Below are 19,654 nucleotides of genomic sequence, written 5' to 3' on the forward strand. Positions count from 1 at the left end.
CTGTTCCTGAACCTTCCCCATTCTTCTGTTTCTTTTTTGATATAAGATTATACATATATATATATATATATTCACATTCCTCCCTTTTGTATTTTCCTTCTTTTAAAACAAATAGTTGTATGCACTATACAATTTTTCCCACCTTACCTTTTTCATATAAGAATATGTCTTTCCTATGTGAGCTACTTTATTTGCTTCTTCTATTTTAAAGTGTATTTTTTGGCATTTAGGAAGATTTATCTTTTTATTCTAATATTTGCCTTTATATGAACAGTTAGAAAAATGCCAATAGTCAACCAAGATGGCAATATATGAAGCTCTTGAATCTCCCTCTTCCATCAACACACTGAATGTACAGCTATAGATGAAATAATTACCTCTAAAAGAAATCCAAAAACTAGATGAATGTCTACTACACATTAGGCAAATGAGAATACACCCACATTGAAATGGGTAGGAAAGGCTGAGAGAACACTCTCACCACAATAAAAAAACACTGAGCTTAAACTATGTGTTAGACCAGATGAACCTAACTAACAGACACATACAGAACGTTCTACCCAATAGCATTTGAATAAACATTCTTCTCAAGTGCTCATGAAACATTTTCCAATGTAAATCATATGTCAGACTACAAAACAAGCCTTCATAAATTTAAGAAAACGGAAATCATATCAAGCATCTTTTCTGACGACAGTGGCATGAAACTAGAAATCAATTACAAAAACAAAACTGGGAAATTCACAAATATGTGGAAATAAAACAACATGCTCCTGAACAACCAATGGGCCAAAGAAGAAACCAAAAGAGAAATACAAAATCTTGACATGAACAAAAATGAAAGCATAACATACAAAATTTATGGGATACAGCAAAAGCAGTTCTTAGAGGGAAGTTTGTAGCATTAACCTCCTACATTAAAGAAAGGAAAAAGATCACAAATAAATTACGCAGTTTTACACCTCACGGAACTCTCAGATTCTTCTGAGAATCTAAGAAGAATTCTGAGAATCTAAGAAGAATCTAAGAAGGAGAAACTAAGTCCAAAGTTAATAGAAGAAAAGAAATAACAAAGATCAGAGTGGAAAGAAATGAAACAGAAACTCAAAAGATAATGGAAGAACCAATGAATCTAAGAGCTGTGTTTTTTTAAAGATAAACAAAATCAACAAACCTTTAGCTAGATTTACCAAGGAAAAAAAAAAAAGAGAATACTCAAATAAATGAAATTATAAATGAAAGAGGAGACACCAAGAGGAGACTGATAGCACACGGACACAAAGGATCATACGATACTACTATGAGTAATTATATGCCAATAAATTGGACAACCTAGAAGAAATGGGCAAATTTCTGGAAACATACAATCTACCAAGACTGAATCTTGAATAAATAGAAATATCTGAACAGAGCAATCACTAGTAAGGGGATCAAATCAGTAAGCAAAAACCTCGCAACAAAAAAAGTCCAGGGCCAGATGGCTTTACTAATGAATTCTACCAAACATTTAAAGAATTAATTCCTATCCTTTTCAAATTTTTCCAAAAAAAAAAGAAGAGAAGGGAACACTTCTCTTTTGAACTCATTTTACAAGGCTAGCATTACTCTGATATCAAAGCCAGAAAAAGGACACTATGAAAAAGAAAATGATAGGTCAACATCCCTGATGAACATAGATGCAAAGATCCACAAGAAAATATTAGCAAAGCAAATTCAACAGTTTATGAAAAGGATCATCCACCGCAATCAAGTGGGATTTATTCCAGGAATGCAAGAACGATTCAACATCTGCAAATCAATAAATATAATACATCGTATTAACAAAATAAAGGATAAAAATCTTACAATCTCAATAAATGCAAATTTTTGACAAAATTCAGTACCTTTTATGACAGAATCACTCGTCAAACTGTGTATAGGAGGAATGCACTTCAACATAATAAAGATCATACATGACAAACCCACAGCTAACATTACCCTCTAAGATCAGTTATAAGACAAAAATGGTCACTCATCACTTTTATTCAACATAATACTGGAAGTCCTAGTCAGAGCAATTTGGCAAGAAAAAGCAATAAAAGTATGTAAATCAGAAAAGAAGAAATAAAGTTTTTTTTTTTTTTTTTTTTAAAGATTTTATTTATTTATTTGCGAGAGAGAGAATGAGAGACAGAGAGCGTGAGAGGGAGGAGGGTCAGAGGGAGAAGCAGACTCCCTGCCGAGCAGGGAGCCTGATGCGGGACTCGATCCTGGGACTCCAGGATCATGACCTGAGCCGAAGGCAGTCGCTTAACCAACTGAGCCACCCAGGCGCCCCAAGAAGAAATAAAGTTGTCTCTATTTGCAGATGACGTGATATTATATATAGAAAGCCTCAAAGACCCCACAAAAAACTATTAGAACTAAACCAATTCAGTAAATTTGCAGGATCCAAAACCAATATACAAAAATTAGTTGCCTTTCTATATACTAACAGTGAATATCAGAAAGAGAAATTAAGGAAAAAATCCTATTTACAATAGCATCAAAAAGAATAAAATATTTATAAACAAATTTATCCAAGGAGATGATAGATTTGTACACTGAAAACTATAAGACATTGATGAAAGAAATTGAGAGAGAAATAAATGGAAAGATACTGTGTTCATGGATTAAAAGAATTAATGTTGTTAAAATGTGCATACTACCCAAAACAATCTACAGATTCAATGTAATCCCAATAAAAATTCCAATGGCATTTTCCACAGAAATAGAAAAAACAATCCTAAAATTTGTATGGAACTACAAAAGACCCCAAAGAGCCAAAACAATCTTGAAAAAGAAGGAAGCTAGAGGCATCACATTTCCTGATTTTAAACTATATTATAAAACTGTTTTACTATATTATAAAGCTGTAGTAATCAAAACAGTATGGTCTGGCATAAAAACAGTCCTATAAATCAGTGGGATAGAATAGAGAACACAGAAATAAACACATAATATATGATCAACTAATTTTCAACAAAGGAGTCAAGAATACACAATAGGGAAAGGCTAGTTTCTTCAGTAAATGGTGTTGGGAAAATTGAGCAACCATATTCAAAAGAATAACACTGGACCCCTATCTTACAACATACACAACAATCAACTCAAAATGAATTAAAGGCTTAAATGTAAGACCTGAAACCATAAGACTTCTGCATGAAAATATAGGAAATAAGCTCCTTGACGTTGGTCTTGGAAATGATTGTTCTGGATTTGACACCAAAACAAAAGGCAACAAAAGCAAACACAAACAAATGAGACTACATCAAACTAAAAAAATCTGTACAGCAAAGAAAACCAACAAAATGAAAAGGCAACCTATGGAATGAGAGAAATTATTCGCAAACCTCATTTCCAGTAAGGGACTACTATCCAACATATACAAGAAATATAACACAATAGAAAAGAATTAAAAATGGGCAAAAGACCTGAATATACATTTTTCAAAATCCAAGAAACACAAAAACCCCATGATAGAGATAATAAATGCTGGTAAGGATGTGGAGAATAAGGAATGCTTACACACTTTTAGTGGGAATGTAATTTGGTACAGCCACTATTGAAAGTAGTATGCAGGTTCCTCAAGAAATTAGAAATATAACTACTGTAGGATCTAGCTATCTGACTTTTGGGTATATATCCAAAGGAAATGAAACTATTATCTCAAAGAGATATCTGTACTCCCATGTTCATTGGAGCATTGTTTACAATAGCCAAATTATGGAAACAACCCAGATGTTTGTTGACCGATGAAGAGATAGAGAAAATGCCTTCATCGTGTGTGTGTGTGTGTGTGTATACAATCGAATATTATTCAGCCTTAAAAAAGAAGGAAATCCTACCATTTGGGACAACACGGATAAACCTGGAGGACATTATGCTAAGTGAAATAACCATACAGCAAAATACAAATGCTGCATGATATCATTTACATGTATAAACTAAAAACCTAAAAATAAAAAAGTTGAATTTATAGAAACGGAGTAGAAAAATGGCTGCCAAGGGCTAGGCAGTAGTGGAAACAGATTGGTAAAAGTGTATAAACTTTCAGTTTTAAGTTGAATAAGGTCTGAGGATCTACTGTACAATGTATAACATGGTGACTATAGCTGCTAACACTATATTGTATATTTGAAAGTTACTAAGAGAATAGAAATTCAATTTTCTACCCCTCTCCTAAGAAAGGAAAATATGTGAGGTGATCGATGTGTTAATTAACTCAATGGGGGGAATCCTTTCACAATGTATATATATCAAATCATTTTAAAAATCTTAGTTATATGTATCAATTTATACCTCAATAAAGCTGAAAAAAAAAAAAACCCATTCATTTCCTCCCCTCCATTGTCTACTGGTCCCTACTATAAGATACATTCATATCAGCTAGTGTTCTGCATCTTTCAATAGCATTTGATTTGATTCAATATCTTTTGCTCCCAATTATTAATAAGATAATCAGCAAGCTAATTCTACTTTTCATATTGTCTCCCCATTCTCCTCCCACTTTTGATAGTTGTACTTATCTATATTGTCAGAGCATGTATCAATTACATACTGTGTTTTTCTCTCTTACAGCCTTCATTTTAACATATCACTACAAATATATAGGGCGGTTTGTCCTCTTCTACTTGGATTTTAGTTTTCAGGGGATAGCTTGTCACTTAGTTTTCTTGTAGGTGCTACGGTATCTTTGTTGCTATACTTATTTTTAAGGGAGATTTTGGAGGATTAAAAGACTATGCCGCCACCACCATCCTCTCAGAATTCTCAATGTCACTTGAGTATTTAGTAGTTTTTCCCTAGATGTTTTATATGTGCTCTGTTATTTTCAGTGCAGGCTTCTGCAGGATGCATTGTTTTGTAGGAATGCATATATGACATTACATTAGAAATGCCTGTCCTGGCAGTATTTTATACTCACATTCGAACAGAGCATTTTGGAAGACATAACAATGTTACGATGTACCTTAAGCATTTATTCCTAAATAAAGTATTATTTCTGTGTTGTTTCCAATTTGCCCTCCCAAAGAGGATACATTCTTCGGGTATGTAAACATTAAATATGCAATTAGATAAAAGAAGAAAGAGGAAGAAGAGGAGGAGAAAAGGTGATATTATACCAATAACCTGTGCTTTACTGATGACTTTAAACTTTGTTCAGATAAATTTATCAGTTCTTAGAAGAGTAATAAAGCAGTGGATTTAGGATCGTTAGTACTTATAATGAGATTTCTTCCTTTAAGCAAATCCCTTATTTCAGAAGAAAAGTAAAACGTTAACTCTTAGGAATCATTATGCAATAACTCAGAGAGCAGTAAAATTTTACAGGAGTTGGTCCAAGTCCAGTGACTTTCTGGTTTGTGAAAAGTTCAGCGAAAATTGAGTAAATGGCTCACGTAATGGGAAGTTTAAGTAATAAAAAGGGAGAGATGGAGAGATGAAGATATTCTCCCACCACGGACATAGTACAGTTTTTGGTGATTGTTGCCTTAGATCATAGTATTAAGCTTATTATAGGCACCAGCAGAATATCATAATTATAAGGATGTACTTTTGGTATAAAAAAATTAAAAAAATCCATGATGGGAGGGCTTTGGGGTTTAAAAAGAGCTTAGGAGTTAATTATGATACATACAGTTTTCTAATTATTCTCATCTTTGCTCTCTTGGTGCTTAGGAAGAAAATCCCAAGTAGAGTAGTGTGAACTACCATGTGTTAGGTTCTTACCAGGCAGCTAAGAGCTAGGACTGCCACATACATGTGTCTTATTTAGTCTTCCCACTTATGAGAGATATAGGTGAGGAAAGTGATGCATAAAGAAGTTAGGTAACTTGTTTATGGCTCCAGAGCTAGTAAATTGTGGAGTCTGGGCTTGAATCAGAGCAGTCTGATTCTTGACCTGTGCCCTTAGCCACTGTGAATACATTCAGAAAATCACACAGTTTACAGTGGGAGGTAAAGCTTTTAAAGGGCTTCTATTCCTGTTCAAGGTAAGTTCCACTTAGGTAGCTGGGTCGTGCATACACAATGTAGAAAATACAGTTCTTCCCTGAAGATAGAACAGTCCCTATGGGGTTGATATTCAGCAGAGAATCAACTATTGCTCAGATGGCTCAGTTCAGCAAGCTCTTCTAAGTGCCATACAATGTAGCAGCCTTCAGGGACTTAAAAAAATTAATGAGACACAGTTTCAGCTCATGGACTCAGTGGAGGGGCAGGTTACATAAACAGATGTATATAAAACAAAGTAGAAGCTCAATTCTGGAGAACTGCCAAGGAAATCTTCAAGCTGAGTCTGAGGAAGGCGAGTAGGGGGATGATGAGTGGTGGGAGGTCTTTAAGAGTAACCCACTCCTCTTGGTTTGCCTAAGACTTTCCCTCTTTTAGTCCTGAAGGTCCCATATTTCAGGAAATGTCTCAGTCCTGGGCAAACTGAAGTGGCTGGTCACATAGGTTTCTGCTGGTTTGGAGCATTCATGATTTCCCATTAGGGAACTAGTGAGTCCCTAGTTAATCCTACCAGGAAAATCAACATTTATGATCATCACCCTAAAAATGATGGTTTAATTTCCTGTGGGCAAGATTTTACTTAAGTGAGCTTGATTTGCTGCCTTATTCAAACTATAAGTTCAGCGAGTCCATTTTTCTTTCTTATCTGGTAGGAACCTATGCAGGCACCCAAGACTTTTACAAAGCCCAAGAGGCAGAGGCAATGTCATGTGGGCCCAATCAAGGTACCAGGTACACACAGACTACTTGCAAGAGGGCAGATTATTTAATGAATAAGGAACTGGGTTAGAGAGGCTCTGAGTTCAAAAGTCACCTGGCAGGGTTTCAACAAAACGTCACTGCTATAACAGCCTTGGGCGTGCAATAACATACTACATCAGCAGGGTCGCCAAGTTTAATGTACCCATTTACAGCTCATAGTGCTTGGGGCTTGTCATGTGCTTCACCAAGGGCACTCTTTTATTATTTTGACCTTACAGTGTTATTTTACTGTTTTATGACAAGGCTCGTCTATCATATCACCACTGTAAAGCTGTCTAGAAACTTGAAGCATTGCCTTTTAAGGTATTCTATCCCATGTGATTAAAATTTTATTTTTCTTACTCCCTTTCTCTTTCTTCTCTCCCTTGAGACTCCTTCTCATTCCAAATTTCCCCTTCCCTTCTCTTTTCTTTTCCTCACATCTTATTTTCTACCCCTCTCTCTTCTTCTCTCTTTTGCTTCCCTTTTCCTCCTTACTCCATTCTTTCTCTTTCTTTTTTAATTTTTTCCTGCCCATCCTCTTTGACAGAACAGGGGATTTTGATTCTCTTCAGATGCAGGACTCATTCACTTATCAAAGACTTAACCTGAAGAATGAACTGCTAAGAACATAACTAGAGTTTTGTTTTTACTGATGTAGCAAGAAGTCTTCCTGAATATCTGGCAGCATAGGAGGTAGATGAAAAGGGAGTTATTGGCCAGGGAGGAATGGCAGATATGCCTCTTTGCTCTTCTAAGGAATGTATGGTTCTGATTTTCTAGTCCCTGGGTGCATCCTGGAGGACCTTTAAGTTCTAATATTGGGGAAAATAAATAACATGAGCTCTTTTGTATTAGAGTAAAAAAAAAAGAAAAAGCCAGATGCTGAGGGGAAATGAAAGTGGGCTTTTGTTTGTTTGTTTTGAGGGTGGGAGAGTTGGGGAGAGAAAGGAATACAAATGAGCAAAGCTCAGGAACTGGGACAATTCTTATACTTGAGACCCATCCCTAAGTTAATTCTGAAATTGGCGGTTGTTCCAGAAGTGTTAGGGCCACTGACCCAGGAGTAGGGCTGCATTGAGGATCCTCTCATGAATGCCCTAGAGCAATCAAATTTACTAAACCATCCCAGTACCCTATCTTGGAGACCTACTAGAGGGTCCGCTGCCCCAACATAACAGCAGACACCTTGGCTGACCTGTTTCTAGAAGCTTCCTATGAATCATTTTGCTACTTCATGAAGACAAACTCTAGCAACACCCCAGAGAGAGCACTTCATGACAATTAGACACCCAAAGGGCTATAGAAGGTGCGTGTTTACCTGTAAACTGGGGACACAAAAGGAGCACTATCATGTATCTTGAGAGAGTCATGGAAGAGGGAGCATGGCTACCTCTGTTATAGATGTAAAACTCACAAGAATGAGACAAATGAACCTTTACACAGATTGTCTATGTTAGTAGTACATGGGAGACTGGAACCTAGTCATGAAGAGCTGAAATTTCAGCTCTCTTGTCTTTCAGAAGCCACTTGGTCTGTAAAGTTGGTAATTAACTGAAACTCTCCAGTCTTCAATTGTTTTTCATGTGTGGCATGATCTTTTTGAGTCTCCTACAGTAATCCTTTCACTATATTATTTAGGAGGTTGATATATTTCTAGGAAGGAGAAAGAGTCTTTAAAACAAAAACTATGTTGAATTTTAATCTATTTGACTTTTTAGACAAATCTCACTTAAACCTCTCACCTCATATATGGCTCTGACCAACCCTTGGGATCTGAACTGGTTGAGCTGAGATGATTTGTCCTGCAGATAATGCCTAAAGCTTGGGGGAGGAAGTCTGAGCAAGAAAAGCTTTCCTCTACTCACCACGTCATGTGAGCCATGATACTTCGTTACCTTCACACTCTGGTTAACCTTGCAAAAAATATACTGTTTAACCTGTTTAACCAGGCAGGCCTCCAGGAAGTGACTTTCTTCTTTTTCTTCTCCGTCTTCTTCTTCTCCTTCCTCTTCTTCTTCCTCCTCCTCCTCCCCTTCTTCTCCTTCTCCTTCTTCCCCTTTAAACCATAGATATTTGACTGAATTTTAAAAGAAGAAAATCAGTTCCTTGCCAAGGGATTTTATGACTGTGTTACTAGCCAACAAACCAAGTAACTATGAAAAAGAGTTACTCTACACCCTTACTGAGAGAGCAATGGAATGTCCAGTCAGCATACATCATTATTTTATACTCACAGTTTTAACTCTAGCAACAATGAAGAGTTTTCTCTTCTGCCATAGGAACATTGTTACATTTTATTTTATTTCTCTGTAGGATACCTGAGAAAAAGGCCACCTCAACCTAGAGGACATTTAAAATAAGCACTTTGAATAAGTAGAACATTTCTTTATAAGATTATATAGCTCACCTTTTAGAAAATAGCTAGGCACAAAATGTTGGGAGGCTCTAATATTGAAATGTTCGTTTAGGAATGAAGAAAATCATAGATGATAGAGAAAAAGAAAAGCTTTTTTTTTTCCTCTAATAAATTCTACTAGAGACAAAAATCTCATGTTTGTGATGTGGTAGTTAGACCTCAGTTCTGTGTTTTGGTTTATTAGAGATATGAAAAGTAGTGATGATAAAATAAAATATATTAGAATTAGGAATAATGGAAGCATATTGACTATAATGTAAGCCTTAAATATAAATCGGCAAAGAATGCTTACTTTTCTGAGTGACAGTAAAAGGCATACTGGGCAAAGAAGATATTTAAAGAAAAAACACGATACTGATTTCTTTCAACTAATTTCTGTGATGTCCTTTTGAGTATTGTGTACAAATTCCTTTAATTTGTATCTGTTTCAGGAACGAAACTAGAAACAAATGTCATCTCACTTACAGGAGAAGAAATGAATAAAACACTGGAATGCCTCCCTTTATTTCACCCATTGAGACATTTTCTTCCCGAGAACATGTAATATCCAATTTAAAAAGAGACACACACCAAATCAGGGCGTGGGTCTGAGATCCTATGGAAATAGTATGGTAACATAAGTTTTCATTGCAATTCCTAATCCAAATATTTAAAAATTCAAATAGTTATTAAAATTTTTCTTTTAGGTAGTTTATTCAGAAACAGCACAAATTAAAAATATAAACATGCTGTTAAAAGAACTTCAAAAATATTGAATATTCACTCATTTTAAAAGATCTAATAGAATTTTTTGCTTATAACTTATTGACATTCTATGTATCAAATGTTATATAAAGAGCAAAGGTTATACTAAGGAAGGCTAAATAATGATTAAAAATTTAGAAATGTTTTCTTAAAGGATCTAATTAAAATTAGTTTTTCAAGAGATACAAATTCTAAAAACATAGGAAAGAGTAGGTAAATTACAGGGTTTGAGATTTTTATCCTTTCTTCCTTGTTTTTCAGCACTGGACAGCATAAGGACCCTAACCTCATGCAGGGAAACAGAATACCATTCTATTCAAGGCTTGGAGACTTTTGAAAATGCTTTGAGTGATACCAATTCTGTTTATGCATATATACCAAAAATGGAAATTAAGCTAATTCAGTGGCATCTCAACCATGTTGCAATATGTATCAAAATATCTTGTAAAATACTCAAAGGAATTTATGATGGGGGTAAAAAGTCTTTATAGTGGCAATATAGAGATAAACAGAAGTAATTTGGAAAAGGCACACCAAACCAGGTACAAAAAAAAAAAAAAAAGCTGTGGTTTTGTGACTCTACAAAAGTTCATTATACTTTATACTCCTTGAGGAAAATGAAAATTCTGTAATGGCTTTGATGAAGGGGGTGAGACATTTAAATGGAGAAAGATGGAATGGCTTAAGTCTTCTTTCTCCCTGCCTCCCCACCCTTTCCTACTTCCCACCCTTCCTCTTTTCTTTCCTTTCTCCTTTCCTGCCAGCCTCCCTTCTTTCCTTTATTTATTTTTCAACAGGTATTTATCAAGCATCTACAACACGTTATACATCATGTTAGGTCGGCTGTGGATGACGATGGCTGCTGGGTAGGATGTGTGCAAAGGCAAAGAGGACAGCGTTCTGGAAAAGTAGACCGGGTTTATGCTGCCCAGGACACTGTCAAATTAAATTATGATAATAGCTAATATTCATTTAGAAAATCATAGCTCTTCTAAATATTTTGCATATTTTCACTTAATTAATCCTATTAACCAACTTTTATTCCATCCATTTTATAGGTTAGGAAACTGAGCCACCAGAAAGTTGAAATAAGTTGGCTATGTCACACAGAGGTGCGTGGCAGAGCTAGAATTTGAATTTTAGGCAGTCTGGTTTTACAGTGTATGCTTTTTTTTTTTTTTTTAAAGATTTTATTTATTTATTTGCCAGAGAGAGAGAGTGTGAGAGCACAAGCAGGGGGAGCGGCAGGCAGAGCGAGAAGCAGGGCTCCTGCTGAGCAGGGAGCCCGATGCGGGGTTCGATCCCAGGACTCTGGGATCATGAGCTGAGCCGAAGGCAGACGCTTAACCGACTGAGCCGCCCAGGCGTCCCACAGTGTGTGCTTTTAAGCATGATGCTACCCTGTGAATTGATTTCCGCTTTTTTTTTTTTTTTCAGGCAAACAGGACCCATTTTGCTCTTAGTTTTATTACATCAGTTCCTCACCTCTAAAGTAAGGGTAATAAGAAAAATACCTACTTCACAGAGTTGTAGTGGGGATTAAGTAAGATAATGTACGGGATGTTGTTTTGAAAAGTTATACTGTGTCACGTGGCATTACTGATATTATATTCTAGTAGTAAATATAAAACAAGTATTCAAGTAAATAAAAGCATGAGTAGTTATTATATACCAATGAGCATAACCCTTACTGACATTATCAGCCAAGTATCAGCCTTGATTAAATGAATGAAAACAAAATTAGAAAAGGAAGAGCGAATTCCAGGGAGAGGGGATAATGGTAGCCATGATGGTGATGCCGCTGAAGAAACCACGACCCGCAGAGCAGATGCTGTGAAGTTGCCTATTCTGACAAAGGGCACTTAAGTGGATTCTAAACAAGGTCACTGCCCTCATGTACTTGCAGTCTAAAATCATTAAGATTTATACCACACTTCATGGCTCATTAAAGACTCCTAAAACCTCTATTTCTTTGATCCTGTCATCCCTTGAAAAACCTGCAGGAGAGGTTAAATTATTCCCGTTTTCTAGGTCAGGAGTTTGAGGTTCAGAGAGCTTGAGTTAATTCTCCAATATTACATGAGTAGAATGTATCTGGGTCAGGACACAAACCTAGATCTCTTGCTGTCCAGAACACTACTGCAACACCAGGCTGCCTCATGTCATAATAATTATAATTATATATAATAATAATAATCACTGTATGGTGCACTTTGTTCTAGGGCTTCACCTAGATTAGCCCACTCAACACATCACAAAAGACCCCTGCAGGATATATCCTATATTGCTTCTGTGAGATAGCAGACTGTGCACTAAGGTAAGGTAATGTCTTCTGACACACATTGGTAGACTTCCTTAGCCTGATATAGCCTCTGTGGGGACATTCAATTCTATGATTAATGAGTCTGCACGCTGGAGATGAGCCGCAAAGTCTCTCTGAGCTGGTCTGATAGTTACAGTGGGAGAAAATGTTTCTTCCCTCTAAGCGAGAAGAAAGCTTCTCACCGTCTCTGGGCTGGAGTCCTCTTCTGAAACCCATAGCTCTGTGCTCCTTCTATAGCAGTAGCAGCCTGTCTAGATTCCTACAGAATGAATCTCATGGCTAAGTCTAGGCTGCCTCTTACACAATCGCGATGTGAGAAAGCTGAGATGACTCCTTGCCCTGCTCTACTAGCCTGGGTCACGGCTAGAACATAAATAGCAGAAAATGGAGTGAGTGAGTGATAACACCCAGCTGAAACCTGAAACCTGGCACCCTTTGTTATTGGTAAATGTGCTTTTTTAGAAACAGAAGGATTGTTCCAGAGGAACAGTGAGAACTGATAATTGATAACAATTAAGCAGTCATAGGGAGAATGAAAGTTAAAAAATAAACTCTAGGTCATTTATATGAGGGCTTCATGGGGGTCACAGCCTGTATTTCATGGTAATGATTTTCCAAAGGCACTTAATAGAAACGAGGAACTATGGAGATATTTGATCTCTTTCTTATTCTAACTCCCCAACCCTGTAACTTAGAACCTTAGCCATGGAACGCACACCTCCAACTGGGTGGTTCAAACTGACCTTGATGATTCTCACCTCTTCTTCTGCCAATGAACAATTGCATACTCATACACCTAGCAAAATGCCATACTTTGACACTGGAGAATCAATACCTTGTTCTATCCTCATTCCTAGAGGCTTCATGGGTGTGAATGTGTGTGTGTGTGTGTGTGTGTGTGTAGGCACACATGTGTGCTTTATTGGTGGTAGTTGGGTTTGGGTTTGGGTAGGGGAAAGGCTATCCACATCAGGGGTACATTTTCATTTTCTTGATTCTTTAATTTAATTAATTTAATTTAATTTAATTTCTCCAAGGGTACAGTTTTCCTTCTCAGCCATGTTCCTGAAAAATAAGGCAATCAATTAATCACATTTTAAAAATTTTCAAATTTATTGATATTGGAGCAGGATGAGAAAGAAAGAGAACACTTCCCTCACTAAATAGACAAACTATTTTTAAAGTTTTTGAAAAAGCACTGCCAGTGAATAAGCTATCACAGCTGGGTGGGACATTGTGATATTTACTTTTAAATTTAAGATTACTAATCCAGACACTTGACATAACTAATAAAGAGATAACTCTGGAGCCAAAATGATGTTGGGCACTCAAAGTAGATTTTATTTATTTTTATCTTTTATTTTTTAAAGATTTTATTTATTTATTCACGAGAGAGAGAGAGAGAGAGAGGCAGAGCAGGGAGCCCAATGAGGGACTCAATCCCACTGGGATCATGACGTGAGCTGAAGGCAGATGCTTAACCAACTTAATCTTCAAAGTAGATTTTAGTTAAAAAAAGAAAAAGGAAAAACTCCACATACTCTGAAAATGTATTTTATTGGAAGGAAGAAACACTGAGCAAATTAATCAAGTGAGGGGTGCCTGGGTGGCTCAGATGGTTAAGTGTCTGCCTTCTGCTCGGGTAATGATCCTAGGGTTCTGGGATCAAGCCTTGCATTGGGCTCTCTGCTCAGTCGGGAGCCTGCTTCTCCCTCTCCCTCTGCTGGCCTCTGTCTCTTTCTCTCTGTCAAATAAATAAATAAAATCTTAAAAAAAATTAATCAAGTGAACTTATAAATATATTTCCATTTCCTCTGTAATTAATAACTAGCAATAAGCTATTAAACAGATTAGTCTTTCCTGGGCCTCTGTGTATGCTAAAGATTCACCATCACTTTCTTTTCCCTTCTCTCCTGACTTAATTATATAGTGCAGTACATGGATATTGCCTTTGATTTTCCAAATTTCCACCCTCTCCCATTATGTAGCATTAGTGCCATTAAAATTCAGCTCCAAGGTGGACTCTGATTTTCTCTCTCCATGCAAGCATGGAATCCCACTCCCTCTGCTAATGACTGCTTTAAGAACCCAGAGCTAAGCCAATCATTTCGTGACTTTCCTCTGGAGCCAGTTATTGGTTCAGTGTTGAACTTGTGAGCTCCTTTGAACAATCAGATTGAGGAAGGACTTTTGTTCCATGACTGACTCTTTATTTTCCTCTTCATGTGAAAAAAGAGAGCATGTAGCCTTGTTTATCATTAGCAATTATCTTGCAATCAGGAGCCTGGGGAGAAGAAAAGAATCTAGGTCCTTGATGACATGATGGCTTGTTTGATTAACCTACTGTTAAGTCTGCTCTTTGCTGGACATCCATTTACTGAAGCCAGTAAGTTTTCTTACTGACTTTCAGGCACTTGTTTCTAAAAATGTTCTGACATGTATGGATAGTACAAGTCTTTCTTCCTGGTGATGAACATAGTTGGTCTAAAGTTGGTTAAAATTTTGTGCAACATTTATACAACATTGTGCAAAAAACAAATAAAAAAGAAAATGTCTATTTTAATTTAAAATGTAAAGCTTTGCACATATAAGATTTTACTCTTGACACACCAGAGGGTGGGCAGAAGACCTAGGCTATCTTTGTGTTCCCAGTACCCAATATGAAAACCGAATAAATGTATGGTACCATCTAAATGGTATGTCTACCAAATGTGGCTTGACTAATGCAATATTTATTTATATAGCCTGTATTATCTCAGCGGTTTACAGTTATACAAACCACTCTTTGGAATTATGATATCCAATTGCTTTATTTTGAGTACATGGAACTCTCAATGAGCTCACACCTTAGTGGGGGAGACAGATATAAATAACCACTTATGATATAAAGTAACAGACATAGAAATAAAATGCTTCCAGGGCCTGGAAGTAGAAGTACCTGACTCTGACTATAATGTGGTCTTATCAAGGAAATATGTCCAGAAAACTACATTCTTAAGAATTGTGTAATAGTTTGCCTGGCAGGCATGAAGACTGGATGGTAAAGAGAGGGCATTCTAGGCAAAAGGAACAAGTATGTGCAACAACACAGCTATGTGGAAAAAAATCCTTGCATCTTTAAGAAAATTTAAGTAATGGAACATTTCTGAAGAGAAAAAGAAAGGAACTGGTATTTGTTAAGCAACTAAGTCGTGTTAGGAGCTGAGCAAGGTTAATATATACGGCCTAACTTGATTCTCACAACAAATATTTCATAGGTTAGGAACAGGAGGCTCATATAGGCTGGGTGAGTTGGCTGTTTTTACAGAGCCAGGAAACAGTGGAGCTAGGATTTAAATCTCAGTTAGTCTGGAGCTAATATTCAGGCCTTTCTCACTAACATGTGATGTCTATCTGAATCTTAGGGTACATGGAGGCCACAGTGGGAGATAAAGCTTTCAAACTTAGGGAATGCCAGGGGTGCCTGGCTGGCTCAGTGGGTAGAGCATGAGATTCTTGATCTCAGGGTTGTAGGTTTGAGCCTGATGTTGGGTGTAGAGATTGCTTAAAAACAAGAATCTTAAAAAAGTACAAATTTAGGGAATGACAGATATGAGGAGACTTATATAGTATAGAAGTGTTTTATAGGCAGGTGGAAGAACAAGGCTGAGATGATTTACCTGGTGGTTAAAAATTCGTCAGTTATCACCCTATTGGTTATATTCATCACATATGCATAGTCAAAATCACTCAATGACGACTTTAGGGTGTGAAGGAAGAAGGCCAAACAGAGTTTTGGGGAATGCCAATATCTAAGGAGGATTTATGGGAAAAGAGCCAGAAAAGGAGACTGAAAAGGAGTGCCTCCAAATTAGGAAGAAAACCAGGAAAAGGTGGTGAGATGGAAGCCAACAGAGCTCAGAATTTCAACCTAGAGGTGGTAGTTAAGAGTATAGAATATTTCAGAGAAGGTAATGGTCAATTAAGCTTCAATAATGTTGGCTCCCCCATCCCTATTCCTGCTACTCTACGAAGTGAACGGTAGGTATAATTATAAGGTAACTTCTCACATTCATAAAATCACTCTTACAAGAGCAGCCACCCCATGGGAATAAGATTGATATTTGATATTTGGAATCCTACCACAATCTCAAAGTTGGAAAAAGAACCCAGAAGTTACCTATTCTCGGGGCACCTGGGTGGCTCAGTTGATTAAGGGTATGTCTTCGGCTCAGGTCATGATTCTAGGGTCCTGGGATAGAGTCCCATGTTGGACTCTGTGCTCAGGTGGGGAGCCTGCTTCTTCTTCTCCCTATGCTCCCCTGCTCCTGCACTCTCCCTCTATCTCAAATAAATAAATAAAATCTTAAAAAAAAAAAAAGTCACCTATTCTCTAGCTTATGTAATGGATAAGTGAGTTGCATCCTTATACTGACACTTGCCCATCTAAATATACAGGAGGCTTATTCCTGAGATCACTGAGTTTAGTTAAAGGCCTGTGCGACACCTGAATTTTCTCATTTATGTTCATTTCCTCTCCATAATGTATCAGTGAAAACAACAGTGATTCATGTATTTGTATCACCTGTGTGATATCTCACAGGTTTCAAAGCACTTTCACACATATTTATGATTTGATTATCTCCTCAAACCCATGAATTAGGTAGAGAAATTAAGTGTTTCACTTTATAGATGAGCAAACAGAGGTATAGTGAAGCTAATGTAAATTAACCTGAGGTTTCTTAAAAATAGATTAATGAGGCCAGAAGAAAACAATCCGCTCTAATTCCTGATCTTCTCCTAGTCACAGTACCATTAGTGGATGATTATATGATCTGTGTACTGGTATCTTCTCTTCACTTTTTTCATATAAAGCTTGTTTCTTCAACTCTGCAATAATCCTCACAGAGTGCATTCTAGATTTACATTTCTTCTGGCTGAATGAGCCAGAAGATGGCACATGAGCAATCATGTCAGTTACCTGGTGTTTGGACCATATTCCCAGACATGCAGTGAAGATTAAGAAACATGTGTTGCTTATTTAAATTGAGTGAGCTCCCTTTTATAGCTGGATAAAATGGTGACATGGTTCTATTTTCATAGCATTTAGATGAGAGATTAAAGAGTCATCGAAGTAATTTCACCACTATAGAAAGTTAGTCTGGACATTTCAGGCCTGTTGAGTAAGTTTTTTGTTTTTGTTTTTGTGCTTGAATTCTCCATATAGTTCCCTGTGCTAGTCTATTGATGAGAAAGCTGCTGAGCTTCCCTTCACTGTGTGGAGAGAAGGCGCTGCAAAACATGGACATCTCATACTCTACAAAGCAAACAACTTGTAGAGAAAAAAATCCATACCCAAAGATAGACATGACTTTTTATTTCTCTGACTTTTTTTTCTTCTAAAATTTAAGAGCAGTGTTGGAGTTAGATTTTAAGTCTTGACATTTAGATGCCCGGAGATAACCTAGAATTCATAACTTAGAAAAGAGTTCAAGGATATAACTTCTATGAATAGGAGACTTCTAATGAACCTATCTCCGTGGATATACTTGTGGTTTGCAAGTTGTTTCTGATGGTCTTCACTGTGGGTGTTCTTCCCCTGCCGTGTATATAATTTTTTCTCTTTAGAGGCACTGCTCAAAGGAAATAGGAATGAATATATCTATGACCAGTTTGTGATGGATCCATCTTATACAGAAAGAGATTTGCTCTCTCTCCCAAGGTCATGCTATCATGCTCTTATTCACCTATGCACCTGGTCCATCATACACACACACATACACATGAGAAAGAGAGAGACAGACAGACAAAGAGAGAGAGATAGAGATAGAGAGAGATTGAATGCAATTACTGTGTATACCATGCATAAAAGAGAAGAACTGCTAGGGCCTCTTCTAATTCTCATTGCCTTTATCTTGCCCTTTTATGGATGTGCGCCACACGAAAGTCACAGCTTTTAGATTGGAACAAAATACTTTCCTCCATTCTATTTTATCTCAGATTAACTCATTGTCCTTTCCTTGACTTCCCTCTTCTCTTTTCTTATAAACTCAGCACCAACAAACGTGACTGACATGCCACCCCATTCGAGTTAATCTTTTTTCGTGCCTATTCACAACTTGGTTTTGCTGGGTAGTTAATCTGGATGAGGAAATATCTACAAGGCCACTTGGCAAGACATGAGATTTTCTGATCTTTTTGAAAATTAATGAAAAAGCAATTATTGCCTCACACTGTTCTGAGTATTCCACAAAGAACTGCTCTCTACTTCCTGAACAGAATCATCGGTGTCTGCCTTTTATACTCTGCCACTCCCTGACTTCTTGGCCTGATTAGTTATCTAACACTGAGACAAACATATCTTTGGGTCTTGGGAAGTGGCTATATTTCTCAGTTGAAAATACATTGTACAAGCAGAGAGTGTTTGTTGGGTGTTCATATGTACCAGAAAAGGGAGGATATAGAGATAGATGAGACAATCCTGCTCTTTGAACTCCCTGTCGAGTAGGTGAGACTACCATGTTACCAAACAAATTTGGTAATTTCAGTTTGTGATACTTTCAGATCTGAAGAAGCTCATGCTAAGTATAGAGATAGAGTCTATACCTAGCTTTGGTGGTGGTGGATAGGGAAGACCTTCTAGAAGAATTGAGCTGAGTTAGGTTTTGGAAGATGAGTAGGGATTGCCAGATAAATAATAGGGAAGGACACAGAAGGAAATGAGATTTGTAATAAAGGCAAAGGTCAGTTCATTATGGGTCTTTGGGGAACATGACAGATATATAGTTAGAAACATCATTTTAACTCTACCTAGATGATGGATTTGAATGTAAGTGCTGGGAAAAATTAGGTATCTATTTCAACCAGGAGTTAAATTTGGCCTAGCAGCTATCTGTTTTTATAAAGTTTTATTGGAACACAGCCACATCTATTTGGTTGTGTGTTGTCTATGGTTTTCATGCTACCTGGGCAGAGGTGAGTAGTAGCAATACAGACTGTATGGCCCACAAAGCCAGAAAAATCTACTATCTGGCCCTTTTTAAAAAAATTTTATTTTATTTTATTATGTTATGTTAGTCCCCATACAGTACATCATTAGTTTTTGATGTAGCGTTCCATGATTCATTGTTTTCGAATAATACCCAGTGCTCCATGCAATATGTGCCCTCCTTAATACCCATCACTTGGCTAACCCATCCCCCCACTCCCCTCCCCTCTAAAACCCTCAGTTTGTTTCTCAGAGTCCATAGTCTCTCATGGTTCATCTCCCACTCTGATCCCCCCCCTTCATTTTTCCCTTCCTTCTCCTAATGTCCTCCATGCTATTCCTTATGTTCCACAAATAGTGAAACCATATGATAATTGACTTTCTCTGCTTGACTTATTTCACTTAGCCTAATCTCCTCCAGTCCCAT

Source organism: Leptonychotes weddellii, chromosome 5 (assembly GCF_054177405.1).
Source record: "Leptonychotes weddellii isolate Sample4059 chromosome 5, ASM5417740v2, whole genome shotgun sequence".
NCBI classification, from domain to species: Eukaryota; Metazoa; Chordata; class Mammalia; order Carnivora; family Phocidae; genus Leptonychotes; species Leptonychotes weddellii.